General features: G+C 44.1%; 1 protein-coding gene across 1 annotated transcript in view; it reads right to left on the reverse strand.

Annotated features, from left to right (window-relative positions):
• il11ra (interleukin 11 receptor, alpha) overlaps nucleotides 1–10790 on the reverse strand; it is a 76238-nt gene extending 65448 nt beyond the window's left edge. Inside the window, exon 1 of the mRNA XM_055632067.1 lies at nucleotides 10641–10790. The gene's annotated coding sequence lies outside the window, so the exon portion shown is untranslated. The remainder of the gene's footprint in view (nucleotides 1–10640) is intronic.
• Nucleotides 10791–12948: the final 2158 nt, after the last annotated feature.

A 12948-nucleotide genomic window follows, 5' to 3' on the forward strand; every position in this document is an offset into this window, starting at 1 on the left:
CTCTTAGGGCTAACAGAATCTGATTTTGGATGATCAGCCATGATCATATTGAATGGCGGTGCTGGCTTGAAGGGCCGAATGACCTACTCCTGCACCTTTTTTCTATATTTCTATGTTAATGGCTATCTTTTGAGACTTAGGGATTGAAAATTTAATAACTCTTTAATACAGATAAAAGTAATTACACTTTCTGCAATGAAACAGACTTAAATGTTAAATTTGATATCAATCCAACATTTTGCTTGTAAAAGAGTCCCGACCCAATAGATTGCCTATCCATGTTCTCCAGAAGTGCTGCAAGACCTGCTGAGTTACTCCAGCACTTTGTGTCTATTGTGGTCTATATTGCCTGCAGCAACTGGATGACATTGATCATTTAAAAATTAACTTTGTACCACCAATTCAAGGACATCTGGTTATATGTTGTAATTTCACATGAATGTAACAAGGTGCAGGCACCTTTCCAGGAAAGTGAAAAAAAGACTGATCATGTTTTTTTGAGTTTGGATTAAAATTGTACATTTTAAAATCCACATCTAGTACTTTAAATTAATTTAATTCTATACATTATGGAATTATTCAAGTCTGAACATCAGTCAGAAGTCTCTGGTTATCAACGACATTTGTTAACAGCTCAAATGCCTTTCATCACAACTAGCCGCCAAAAAGCAATCTGGACATTCCTGGGACATAACCTCAAGATGGGATGCCAGTATACATGTTTCCATTTGTATCCAGTTCCACATTGTGAGATAACTAGAATGGAAGGAAAGGTTAGCCAAGGCCTCCATATGTGGAGCAGGTTAACATGAGCAGGTGGGTACCCACTTCCAGCAGTGACTTTGGGCGGTCGGTTGGATCCAGGGCAAAGGAGAAACAACAACTTGCTTTAAAAAAAAAAGTATTCTCCTAAAATATCAAGATCAGCAACATTCAATTTATCAATCCCTAATATTTTCAAAATGTGTGCAATTAAAATTTATGAACTTGACAGGAAGTACTAGGCACAACAGAAAATGACTGAAAACAAACAGCCGTTTTCCTATGGGTGTGGAAGCAGGAGGAAAAAGGAAAGGGCGGTCAAGATTAGTTCATAGATTTCCTCAAAATGATGTGGTTTAAAGCGACTAAAACCAAAACGTGAAAGGCGCAGAAATTTAGCTAATTAGATTCAGTTTTATTGCAATTAAAATGATCATGACGCACAGTTGCTATGCCTAGTAACTCCAGGAGAAGATAATGCTCCATTATCAAATCTTGGCACAATTTGAAAAAACATTATACTGTGTAAGAAGGAACTGCAGATTCTAGTTTAAACCAAAGATAGACAAAAAGCTGGAGTAACTCATTTCTGGAGAGGAGGAATGGATGACGTTTTGGGTCGAGATCCTTCTTCAGGTCTGAAGAAGAGTCTCGACCTGCAACGGCAAGCATTATATTATATCAGCATTATATGTGTGAAGAACATAAATTGTCCACCATGTTATCTGCCATTAGCTACGATTGGCCTTGAGGGTACATGAGCTGTTACTCCCCAAGGACTGGCTCTCTTGCTGGCACCCCCAATGTACACTTTAAAAAACATTTACTTACACTAAATTGCAGCAAAGAACTGCTCTCTTCATCAAGCATTCATTGCCTATTGGGGCTGAAACAGCTGCAAAAACTATCCAAAACAGCCAAATGTCATCAAGGTTAGGTGGAAATTCACATTTATAACCTCGGGAATATAAATAATGGCTCAGAATTGAAAATAATGTTCCAAAGCATACCATGAAGAATACTTAAGACAATTAGAATGAAGGATCAAGTGACAATAGTAAAACAATAGCCTGGTGAAGATGCATTGGAGGCAGAAAAATAATGTTACAAGATTTGATCTTAACTAACCAAAGAACTTAGACATAATAAGAGATTAAGCTTTTGATGATAGGCTAAAGCCGCTTATTGGGCAATGTGATGAAAAGCTAATGCCGAGTTTTACTGATGGATTTTTACTGCCTTTTGGCCAATTAATTGCAACTCTGTACATACAGTATCCATGCACAAAGCTGCATTTACAACTATACAAATAGTCTTTAATATCTGTATGCCTGGAAAGACACGGGAAAACTGTTCTTAACTGGACACAAACTAATCAGTTCAAATATTAAGTTCAATACATCCTATGCAAGCCAGGGTGTCACCTGGAAACCTTTCAAAGTCTATTTCACACATGATACAATTTCAATGAATCAGACACAAGGACAGAGTGTTCAAGGACTAGTTCACAGCTGTTTGTTTCTGTAGAATTGAGGGGGGGGGGGGAGAGAGAAGAGAGAGTCAACTCTGTACATGATTGACTGACATTAAGATTAATTACTAATTAAGACAAGGCAGATGTTCTGGTTGAATACCAACATCTTTTTCATTCAAGGTTTTAAATCAATTAAGACTGCACGGCAAACACTACACGTGTAAGAAGGAACTGCTGATGCTGGTTTAAACTGAAGATAGACACAAAAAGCTGGAGTAACTCAGCGGGACAGGCAGGATCTCTGGAGAGAAGGAATGAGTGACATTTCGGGTCAAGACCCTTCTTGATGCTGCCTATCCCGCTGAAATACTCCAGCTTTTTGTGTCTATCTTCGGTTTAAACCAGCATCTGGAGTTCCTTCTTGCACATGTAGTGTTTGCAGTGCAGCCTTGGTTGATTTAAAACCATGAAACCTTAAAACAAAAAAGATGTTGTTATTCAACCAGAACTTCTGCCTTGTCTTAATTTGTAAACGTTCAGTAAGCACAGTCTGAAGAAGGGTCTCGACCCGAAACGTCATCCATTCCTTCTCCCCAGCGATGCTGCCTGTCCCACTGAGTTACTCCAGCGTTTTGCGTCTATCTGCAAACACTACAGATGGATACTGCCCCATCAAAAGTCATCATGGAAATAAACAGTTAGAATGGACCTAAAAATATAACATAAGTGGTATAGCAGATGCTGTATGTGCATTCAACACTGCTAAGCCATTCCACAAAACGATTAACTCTCTAACATTGCCACATGATCCTTGTGCCCTTCTATTAGAATCCAAAATTCTATTAAATCTCAGCTTTGTAGTAAAGAATGTGTATGGAATGCTTGCCTTACTTGGACAAGCATGGGGTATACGAGTCAGGGAATCGTGTTGCTTTACAAGATTTTGGTTAGGCCACATTTGGAATATTGTGTGCAGTCCTGACTGCCCCATAGCAGGAGGAATGTGGAGGCCTTGGAAAAGGTGCAGAAGAGGTTTTCCAGAATGCTTCCTGGATTAGAGGTCACAAGGAGAGCATGGACAAACTTGATTTGTTTTCTCTAGAATGCCAGAGGTGGAGAGGAGACCCAATATAAGTATATAATATTGGTACAGAGCATTTGCATTTTTCAGCTTGAAATTGTGCAATATGGTGCATACTGTAGCGAGTCTTTTAACTTACACTTGAATGCAATATATATGCTTTAAATTGGATTGGAGCGTTTTTGAAAGGGGGGAGGCTGTGCGATCACTTATTACTGGCCTTGGGGGTACCCGGTGAGGGACTGGAGCAACAGAGTGAGGAGAGGGTGTGGAAGAAGGGTGTCCCCCCTTCCAGGGTAGGAACTTTTTGAAATTTGATGTATTAAAATCATGTTTTCGTGCACTGTAGAAGCATGATTTCAATGTTTTTTGTATGAAGTATCTTTAAGAGGTAACTTTTTAAGGGGTAACTTTATCTACACAAAGGGTGATGGGTGTATGGAACAAGCTGTCAGAGGAGGTAGTTGAGGCAGGGACCATCCCAACATTTAAGAAAATGTTAGACTGATACATGGATAGGACAGGTATGGAGGTAAGGACCAAAAGCAGGTAGCGTAGCTGGGACATGTTGGCGGGTGTGGGCAAGTTGCGCCGAAGGGCCTGTTTTCACACTGTATCACCCTATGACTACATTATACCTCCACCAGGCATGAATGTTTCAAAATCAAGTGATCGAGTTTTATTGTCATATACTCAAGCATAGAAACATAGAAAATAGGTGCAGGAGTAGGCCATCGGCCATTCGAGCCAGCACTGCCATTCAATATGATCATGGCTATTCATCTAAAATCAGTACCTCTTTCCTGTTTCTCCCCCATGTCCCTTGATGTCGTTAGCCCCAAGAACGAAATGTAATTCTCTCTTAAAAACATCCAGTGAATTGTCCTGCACTGCCTTCTGTGGCCGAGAATTCCACAGATTCACAACTCTCTGCGTGAAGAAAGTTTGTCCTCATCTCAGTCCTAACTGCCCCCCCCCCCCTTTATTCTTAAACTGTGACCCATGGTTCTGAACGCCCCCAACATCGTGAACATTTTTCCTGCAGTTACAGTAAGTGAAAATCTAGCAGGCAAGCAGGATGCTTTCACCAACCAACCCCATTTGAAGTCCACTATCTTCCACCGTATCTACCCAGTGCTTGGTACTTACTTCCAGCAGCCACTAAATGTCCTCCCGGATGCACCGACCAGAGCCTGATCCATGCCGGTCACCTGGGTGAATTCGGCACAGAGACTCTCAAGGCAGCGGCGCAACGCTTCGACGCCTCCGACGGCCCGGGACTCTTGCACTGAGGCTGCTCCATGGCCAGAGCGACCCGCCAGCCCGGCACACAGTCGCCAGCCCCGACTCCCCGTCCGCATCTGTCCCCGCCGCTGCTTCTGCTTCCAACACCCGCGGCCCATGCAGTTGATAGGAGTTTTGAAATTTTCGTTGATCACAGAATTTCTCACAACAGAGTGTAAGAAATTTGTGATCAGCGTGAGAATTTTGTGAAATGCGTGATTCTCACGCTCAATGCATGGGATTTGGTAGCCCTGACTCTCTCTCTCCCCCTCTCTCTCTCCCTCTCTCTTTCTCTCCCCTCCCCCCTCCTCTCTCTCTCTTCTCCCTCCCCCTCTCTCTCTCTCTCTCCCCCCTCCGTCTCTCCTCTCACCCCTTCCCTCTACTCTCTCTCCCCTCTCCCTCTCTCCCTCGCTCTCTCCCCCCCATCTCCCTCTCTCTTTCTCCCTCCCTCTCTCCCCCTCTCCCTCGCAACACACTCTCCCCTCTGTCACTCCTCTCACCCCCTCTCTCCCCCTCTCACCCCTTCCCTCTATTCTCTCTCCCCTCTCACCTCACTCTCCCCCTCTTCCCCCATCTCCCTCTCTCTTTCTTCCTCCTTCGCAACACTCTCCCCTCTGTCTCTCCTCTCACCTCCCTCTTCCCCCTCCCTCTCATCTCTCTCCCCCCCATTTCTCCCTCCCACACCTCACTCTCCCCTTGCTCTCTCTCTGCTCTTTATTTCTCCTCTGTCTCTATCTCCTCTTTCTCTTTGCCCCCATCTCTCTCTCTCTCTCTCTCTTTCCCCCTCTATTTACCACCCCACTCTTATTCTCTCCTACCCTATCCACCCTCTCTCTCCCCTCTCACCCCTCTCCACCTCACTCTCCCCTACCTCTCTCTCCCCCTCTTCTCTCTCTCCATTCACTCCCCCTCTGTCCCCCCCCCCCCCCCGTCTCCTTACCCTCTCTCTCTCTCTCTCTCTCTCTACCTCCCTTTGAGAGTCTGTCCCTTCTGCACAGAGACTCTCACGGCAGCGGCGCAACACTTCCGACGCCTCCAACAGCCCGGGACTTGCACTGCTCAATGGCCGGAGCAGCAGCGAGCGACTCGCCAGCCCCGCAAACTCTCGCAGCCCCGCGACTCCCCGCATCTGTTCCCGCCGCTGGTTCTGCTCCCATCCCTCCCTCAGCCCCAACTCTCCAACACCCGCGGACCATGCAATTTATCCGAGTTTTGAAATTTTCATTGATCACAGAATTTCTCACCCCAGAGCGTGAGAAATTTCTGATCAGCGTGAGGGCGTGATAATTTGCTTGAGGGCGTGATTCTCACGCTCAAAGTGTGAGAATTGGCAACCCTGCTGAAACACACCGACAGGGGTGGTGCAAGCAAATACAATGGTGACATTGAAGAGGCTTTTAGATAGGCACAGAAATTTAGTAACAGGCGGTTCGGCTAAACATTGTGGGTCAGTGGTCATAAGGTCATAAGTGATAGGAGTAGAATTAGGCCATTCGGCCCATCAAGTCTACTCTGCCATTCAATCATGGGTGATCTATCACTCCCTCCTAACCCCATTCTCCCCATAACCTCTGACACCTGTACTAATCAAGAATCTATCTATCTCTGCTTTAAAAATATCCACTGACGGCCTCCACAGCCTTCTGTGGCAAAGAATTCCAGGTACACCACCCTGTTCCTGTGTAGTGCTTTATATATTCTATGATTGAAGCTTTATGAGGACGAAGTGCCAATAGTCCAATTGATCATAGAATTTCAAATAAAACTGGTTGTTCAAGATGTGTAGCATAATATTATTTTCATTCCTCATTTCTGCCAATACATGGAGAGCAAGTCTGGCAAACTTCTTTCAAGTTATAACAAATCTCGCCTTGACCAAACGGAAAAGTTACAGTATAAATAAACTATTACACATTAAAATAACAGTAAAGCTGGTAAATATACCAGCATTCTTTAGCGCCTAATATTCAAACCCATGCCCAGAGATTTTGCTGTTATTTAAATTAGTGTCAAATATGTTTTCAGTAATTGCAGCAACACATTTCATTGCTTCCCTTCGATTCATCCAACAAATTATTTTAAGCAAGAACGTTTAAGAGCAAATCTTATTCAACAATCCAATGGATTTAATCTTCAAATTACTTTAGTAAAACAACATTGTCACATGTCCTAAAATGTAATACTGTGACATGAAGACTGGTGATTAAAAACACATTTTTTGAAACATATTTCAGTAGCATTGATGTTGTTAGTATGGAAAAAATGCTTGCTAATTCAAGATCCCATCCTTCCACGATGTATACAAAACATTAAAAAAAAAAATCATTATAGCCAAGCAATATTAATTATGCTTTTCTAGGTTCATAAACAAATTGTAAAAAAAACATGCTTTGGAGGCTCTTTATTTGTTTTATCCTTTGTGTCTAAAGTTTGCACAGTTTAACAAGATAGGATTCATGCATTGAAATCACAGTACAGGTTACTTGCGTAAAATTCCTAGTGACTCTCATAAATGAGCGAGACGTTTTCAAATTAATGCAAAATTAGGATTTGATAAAGCAACACTATCCGTACCAGCCTTTGTTTCTTTCTCCTCAGAAGAAATAGTTAAAACAAAAAAAAAAACTGACCAAGCTTTGGGTTATTTGTTCTGATGAGACAAATGTTGTCCTGTCCTCGGACAAAATGCCGTGGGTTTTTTGCACCATTTTAAACAAGGTGCTTGTTGCTATCTTTCAGGAGATTTAAAGCTTTACAGCAGTTTCAAATACATCAATCTCTGATCAAACTTTATTTTTGCAATCCAAGGAATTGAACCAAAGGTTCTGTAAAAAAAAAAAGGAAAATCTAAAGCAGATGATTATGACTTAATGACTCAAGCAATATTGGAAAAAGATTGCCTAAAATGATACAAAGGTGAGGTTTGCAAATTTTGAGGTGGAGAAATAAGATATTTTGTGTAGAAACAAAAATGTTCAAGTGCTAGTTTTTTAAAATGTGGAATGATCATTAAAAACTCAGCCAGTGAATTAAAATAAGATCATTTGGAAATTGGAGACACAAGGAATTGCAGATGTTGGTTTGCACACAAAAAAATTCAAAAAGTGCTGGAGTAACTCGGAGGGTCAGGCAACATCTGTGGGGAATATGGATTGGTAGCATTTCGGGTTGGATTCCCACTTCAGACTGATTGTGTCAGGATTGGGCTTAAAGCTGGAAGAGTGGGGGGGGGGGGGCATATATGCCTGCATATATACAGTCATATTTTTCCGATAGGTAGGCAAAGAGAAAGTGTGAGATAAGGATAGAAGAATGCGAATTGTGAAGCTAGAGGATGGAATATATATGGAAGAGGGGGAGGGGGGGAAGAAATGAGTGCAAATCCATATGGGGAGAGGGGGGGAGGGGGGGGGGGGGAAGGGGGGAGGGGAGAGGGAGAGGGGGAGGGGAGGGGGGTGGGGGGGGGGGGGGGGGGGGGAGAGGGGGGAGGGGGGGAGGGGAGGGGGGAGAAGAGAAGGGGGAGGGGAGAAGGGGGAGGGGAGAAGGGGGGGAGGGGAGAAGGGGGAGGGGGGAGAAGAGAGGGGGAGGGGAGAAGGGGGGGGGGAGAAGGGGGAGGGGGAGAAGGGGGAGAGGGAGAAGGGGGGGGAGAGGGGGAGAAGGGGGGGGGGAGAAGGGGGGGGGAGAAGGGGGGGGGGAGAAGGGGGGGGAGAGAGAAGGGGGGGGGGGGGGGAGAGAAGGGGGGGGAGAGAAGGGGGGGGAGAGAGAAGGGGGGGGAGAGAAGGGGGGGGGGGAGAGAAGGGGGGGGGAGAGAAGGGGGGGGAGAGAAGGGGGGGGGAGAGAGAAGGGGGGGGGAGAGAAGGGGGGGGAGAGAAGGGGGGGGGGAGAGAGGGGGGGGGAGAAGGGGGGGGAGAGAAGGGGGGGGGAGAAGGGGGGGGGAGAGAAGGGGGAGGAGAGAGGAGGAGGAGAGAGGGGGGGGGGGAGGAGAGAAGGGGGAGGAGAGAAGGGGGGGGGAGTGGGGAGGGGGGGAAGTGGAGGGAGTCGTTTGAGGTTAGTTACATTAAATTGTAGAATACAATGTCCATACCATTGGTATTGGTGACATTTGGGGTCGAGACATCCAAGCAACCTAATCCAGATGGGGTTCTTCCCATCCACCCCCACAACAGTCAGCGTGAAGGGACTCGACCCAAAATGGCACCAATCCACATTTTTGCAACCATTTCAATCCTTCCCCTTCCCCAATAGTTTTCCCATTAACTTCAAAACACATCACTTCTACCCTTATCTGACACCTTCATGCCCCCCATTCATCTCTAGCCGTTGTCCATCCATCTTCTCATCAAACTCCCTCCCTCACCTATCAATTTATCCCACCTCATCTCTCTTCCAGCTTTCTCTCCCTCCCACCCTCACCACAATCTGTCTGAAGAAGGCTCCAACACAAAACGTCAACCATTCATATCCTACCAGCACTGCAAGATGTCCTTCAGTGACTTTTGCCCACTGGCCCATTCCAGACTGTAGTAGTACATGTTGAGGGAGTCACTGAAGCCTGATTCAACCTACACCAAGGTTCTGTGGGGAGGACCCTCATCCAGGGCCCTTCCGCTGCTGAACATTGAGGGGTAGAATCTGTCAGGGACACCCCTCAAACAAGGGAATGATGGGGACACCCCTCAAACAATGGCATTAGCATTATTTGTTTAAAGATAGATGCGAACACTACCGAGTATGACTGAACTAAAACTGAACTGATGACACTAACCAATGTATAGACGCTGAGAATATCTGGAGTTTTTGCACATTTTATATGCATTTTTTTTTTTTTTTTTTTAAATTGTAAACAAATCACATTTTGGAAAAATCCAAGCTTTCTCCAGAGATGCTGCCTGCTAAGTTACTCCAGCACTTCTTTTTTTTTTTTTGTAAAGCATCTGCAGTTCCTGGATTCTGGAAATGTATCTGAAACAATTATGTAACTCAAGTAAATGGGCTACACAGTAAACATCAAAGAATTCAGTCCACTAAAAACTGAAAATAATACACTCCGATTACTCTTCAGGTATACAAAAAAAGACAAAGGTGGAAGCAGGTTCTCTGGATGCTTTCAAGAGAGAGCTAGATAGGGCTCTTAAAGATAGCGGAGTCAGGGGATATGGGGAGAAGGCAGGAACGGGGTAGTGATTGGGGATGATCACATTGAATGGCGGTGCTGGCTCGAAGGGCCATATGGCTTACTCTTGCACCTATTGTCTCTTGTCTATTGACAACATTTCTAGAACTCAATACAGAAAATAAACAAAAGTGTTTAAGAAGGAACTGCAGATGCTGGAAAATCGAAGGTACACAAAAATGCCGGAGAAACTCAGCGGGTGCAGCTGGATCTATGGAGCGAAGGAAATAGTCTGAAGAAGGGTTTCGGACCGAAACGTTGCCTATTTCCTTCGCTCCATAGATGCTGCTGCACCCGCTGAGGTTCCTCAGCATGTTTGTGTACCTACAGAAAATAAACAACTTGAGGAAAACAACAGACGACAGATGCTGAAACTTGAAAAAGAACCTTTCAAATAAATATTTGAAATAAAAACACTGCTTTAAAAATAAATAGACAAATGTGTTTAAAAAACACATCTCAACGAGTTAAAGTCCAATAAAGTGCCTGACTTCTTGAATAGGTCAACGTGGGGGGATTTGCGAGTTAAATGGGTAACGTAGTCATGGAGCCAATAGTCAACAATTTGTAACGCCAAATTTCAGTACAAAAAGTTAAATGATACTAGTTTAAATTGTTTGGCTACAATGGGTTGTGTTAAAGCTCGGAGAACAAACGCCACGTTTTGTAACGTTTGACAAACAATCCTCTCACGACATGCATCCCAAGCCAAGTAAACCTCATCGCCACACGGAGAGTGGAGGAAAAAAAACTCTTTCGAGAAACTTTTACAGTGGAGCCATAATTAGGGGAAAGTTTATTTTACCACATCCACAGCCGAGATCCCGCACTTAATTCCTATATAGTTTGTTTATTGCACTGGTTACCTTGTACGTTTCGTTCTGGATCATCCAGCAGGATTAACCACGTCTCCCTGGCGCTTTATCACTGCTCCAAGTTAACGAGCGCTGGACATTCCTGCGTCTGCAGCCCAACCTGTCAATCAGTCACACAACTCTCGCTTCCAACCAGCGAGAAACCAAGAACACTCCACCAACACCGGATGCACCGCCCCCGGTAATCCCCAAAACACCATAGGTTGCTCCTACTGTCCATCCGAGCTGCTCGCTTGGTGGCAGAAGAAACGTCCTCAGTGTGTGGTGGATGAATGCTGAAATGAAATGCCTATGAATTATTCACGGGTTGCGCACATCTGTAGCCATCTGTAAGATGTTACATACACAAAGAGCGTTACCATTTTTCCTGAAGATTTATTTCTGACCTCAATTATTTATAAGAGAATCGGCGTTAACTGACAACACCACCTTGCAGGAAAAGACTCTGGTGAAAGGGTTCCAATGAAGGGTCATCTGGGATACTCAATCATATGTTTTATAACGACTGTGAACTTTGCCTTTCGGCATGTTTCAGCGACACTGAACAGCTTATTGTCGGGACCTTTTGGAGAAGTGCCACCAGCGCAGTTTTTATAACCCGCTAGCAGGATGGACGAATCAATGCTTCTGACTTCTCTGATGCTAACATTCAATCAACGCCAATGGACAAGCCAAGTTGTCTACATGCCTGACCCCAGAATCATTGGTGGCATTTCTCCAAAACTCTAAGGTCCCGACAATAAACTGTTCTCTGCTATAGGATCTTTGCTGTTCAGTGTCGCTGAAACTTGCATAAAGGCAACGTTCACAGTTGTTATAAAACAGATGATTAAGTATCCATAAATAAGCATGCTTCAAGTTCCAACATGGCAAGGGATCACCAGGAACAACTTTTAAAGGATGCCCTCAAAGCCCAAAGGAAAAACAATTCTCACTACCCAATGAGAATCACTGATCCAAATTAGCTCAAAACACGGAGCTGTACAGTCATGCAGTGCAGAAATGGGTTCTTCAGCCCATCATGTCCATGGTCATGCAGTCCATAAGAACATAAAGCCATAAGACGTAATAGTAGAATTAGGTCAGTCAGCTCATCAAGTCTACTCGGTCATTCAATCATGGCTGATCTATTTTCCCCTTTCAACCTCTCCATCAAGTACCATCTACATTAGTCACATTTTCCAATGCTTGGCCCATGGCTTTCAATGCATTGATAATTCAAATCGATATTTTTAAATGTTGTGAGGCTCTCTGCCTCATCTCCCACTCAGGCATTGCGTTCTGGATTCCAACAAACATTAGGAAAACATTCTGCTGAAAAAATAGACAGGAAACACTGTGGAATAAGAGGCAAGTATGCAGAGGTTGTGGTGACACTGAATAGCTTGCATCTTCCAGAGGAGGCATAAGGAACTGCAGATGGTGGCTTACAAATTAAAGGCAAAGTGCTGGAGTAATTCAGTGGGTTAGGTAGCATCTCTTGAGAATATGGCTGGATGGCATTTTGGGTCAGGACCCTTTATCAGTCTGAAGGAAGATCCCGATCCGAAATGTCACCTATCTATGCTCCCCGGAGATGCTACCTGACCCATTGAATTACACCAGCAACATGTGTCCTATTTTTGGATCTTCCTATGTTTAACTGAGAAACTGTGTTTCATCTATGGAGTCGTGGTATGACTGAGATAGAGAGTGAAGAGATCATTGGCTCAAAATTGTTATTGGAAAGGTGAGGTGTGTTGGGGCTGGTGGAAATACATATGGCAAGGTGGCAGGTGACAGGAACCCGTGCAGTTTTAATGTAAATACGTGTCAAGTCCATTGTAAAAAGCAAGAGTTACTGTTAAACTAACAATGACATTTACACCTCGATGATTCTTTATGCAGAAACTGCAAGGCAAAAAAAGTATTTGAGGGCATATTTCATAGTTAAATGTCGAGGTCCAGGTTTGTACCACTGCCCATGCAGTGAGTTTAGTGCTAGGTCATTCTTCATTTTTAATAAACACCTTTTTTTCCTCAATCAACCAACGGCTATACTTGTGCTTTAATGCATGTTATCATTGATGCTTGCAATTGATGACAGATGGCTCTGATTTGGCAAGTGGTCTATGTTTTCCAGCGTCTCGTGTCAGAGGGCAATGTGGGACAGGTCGGTAGAGAACCTTTGTCTTACAGATGTAGAAACAAAGAACTACAGATGCTGGTTTATACCAAAGATAAACACAATGTGCTGGAGTAATTCAACAGGTCAGGTAGCATCTCTGGAGAAAAAGGATAGATGATATTTCTGGTCGGC

Source organism: Leucoraja erinacea, chromosome 1, assembly GCF_028641065.1.
Source record: "Leucoraja erinacea ecotype New England chromosome 1, Leri_hhj_1, whole genome shotgun sequence".
NCBI classification, from domain to species: Eukaryota; Metazoa; Chordata; class Chondrichthyes; order Rajiformes; family Rajidae; genus Leucoraja; species Leucoraja erinaceus.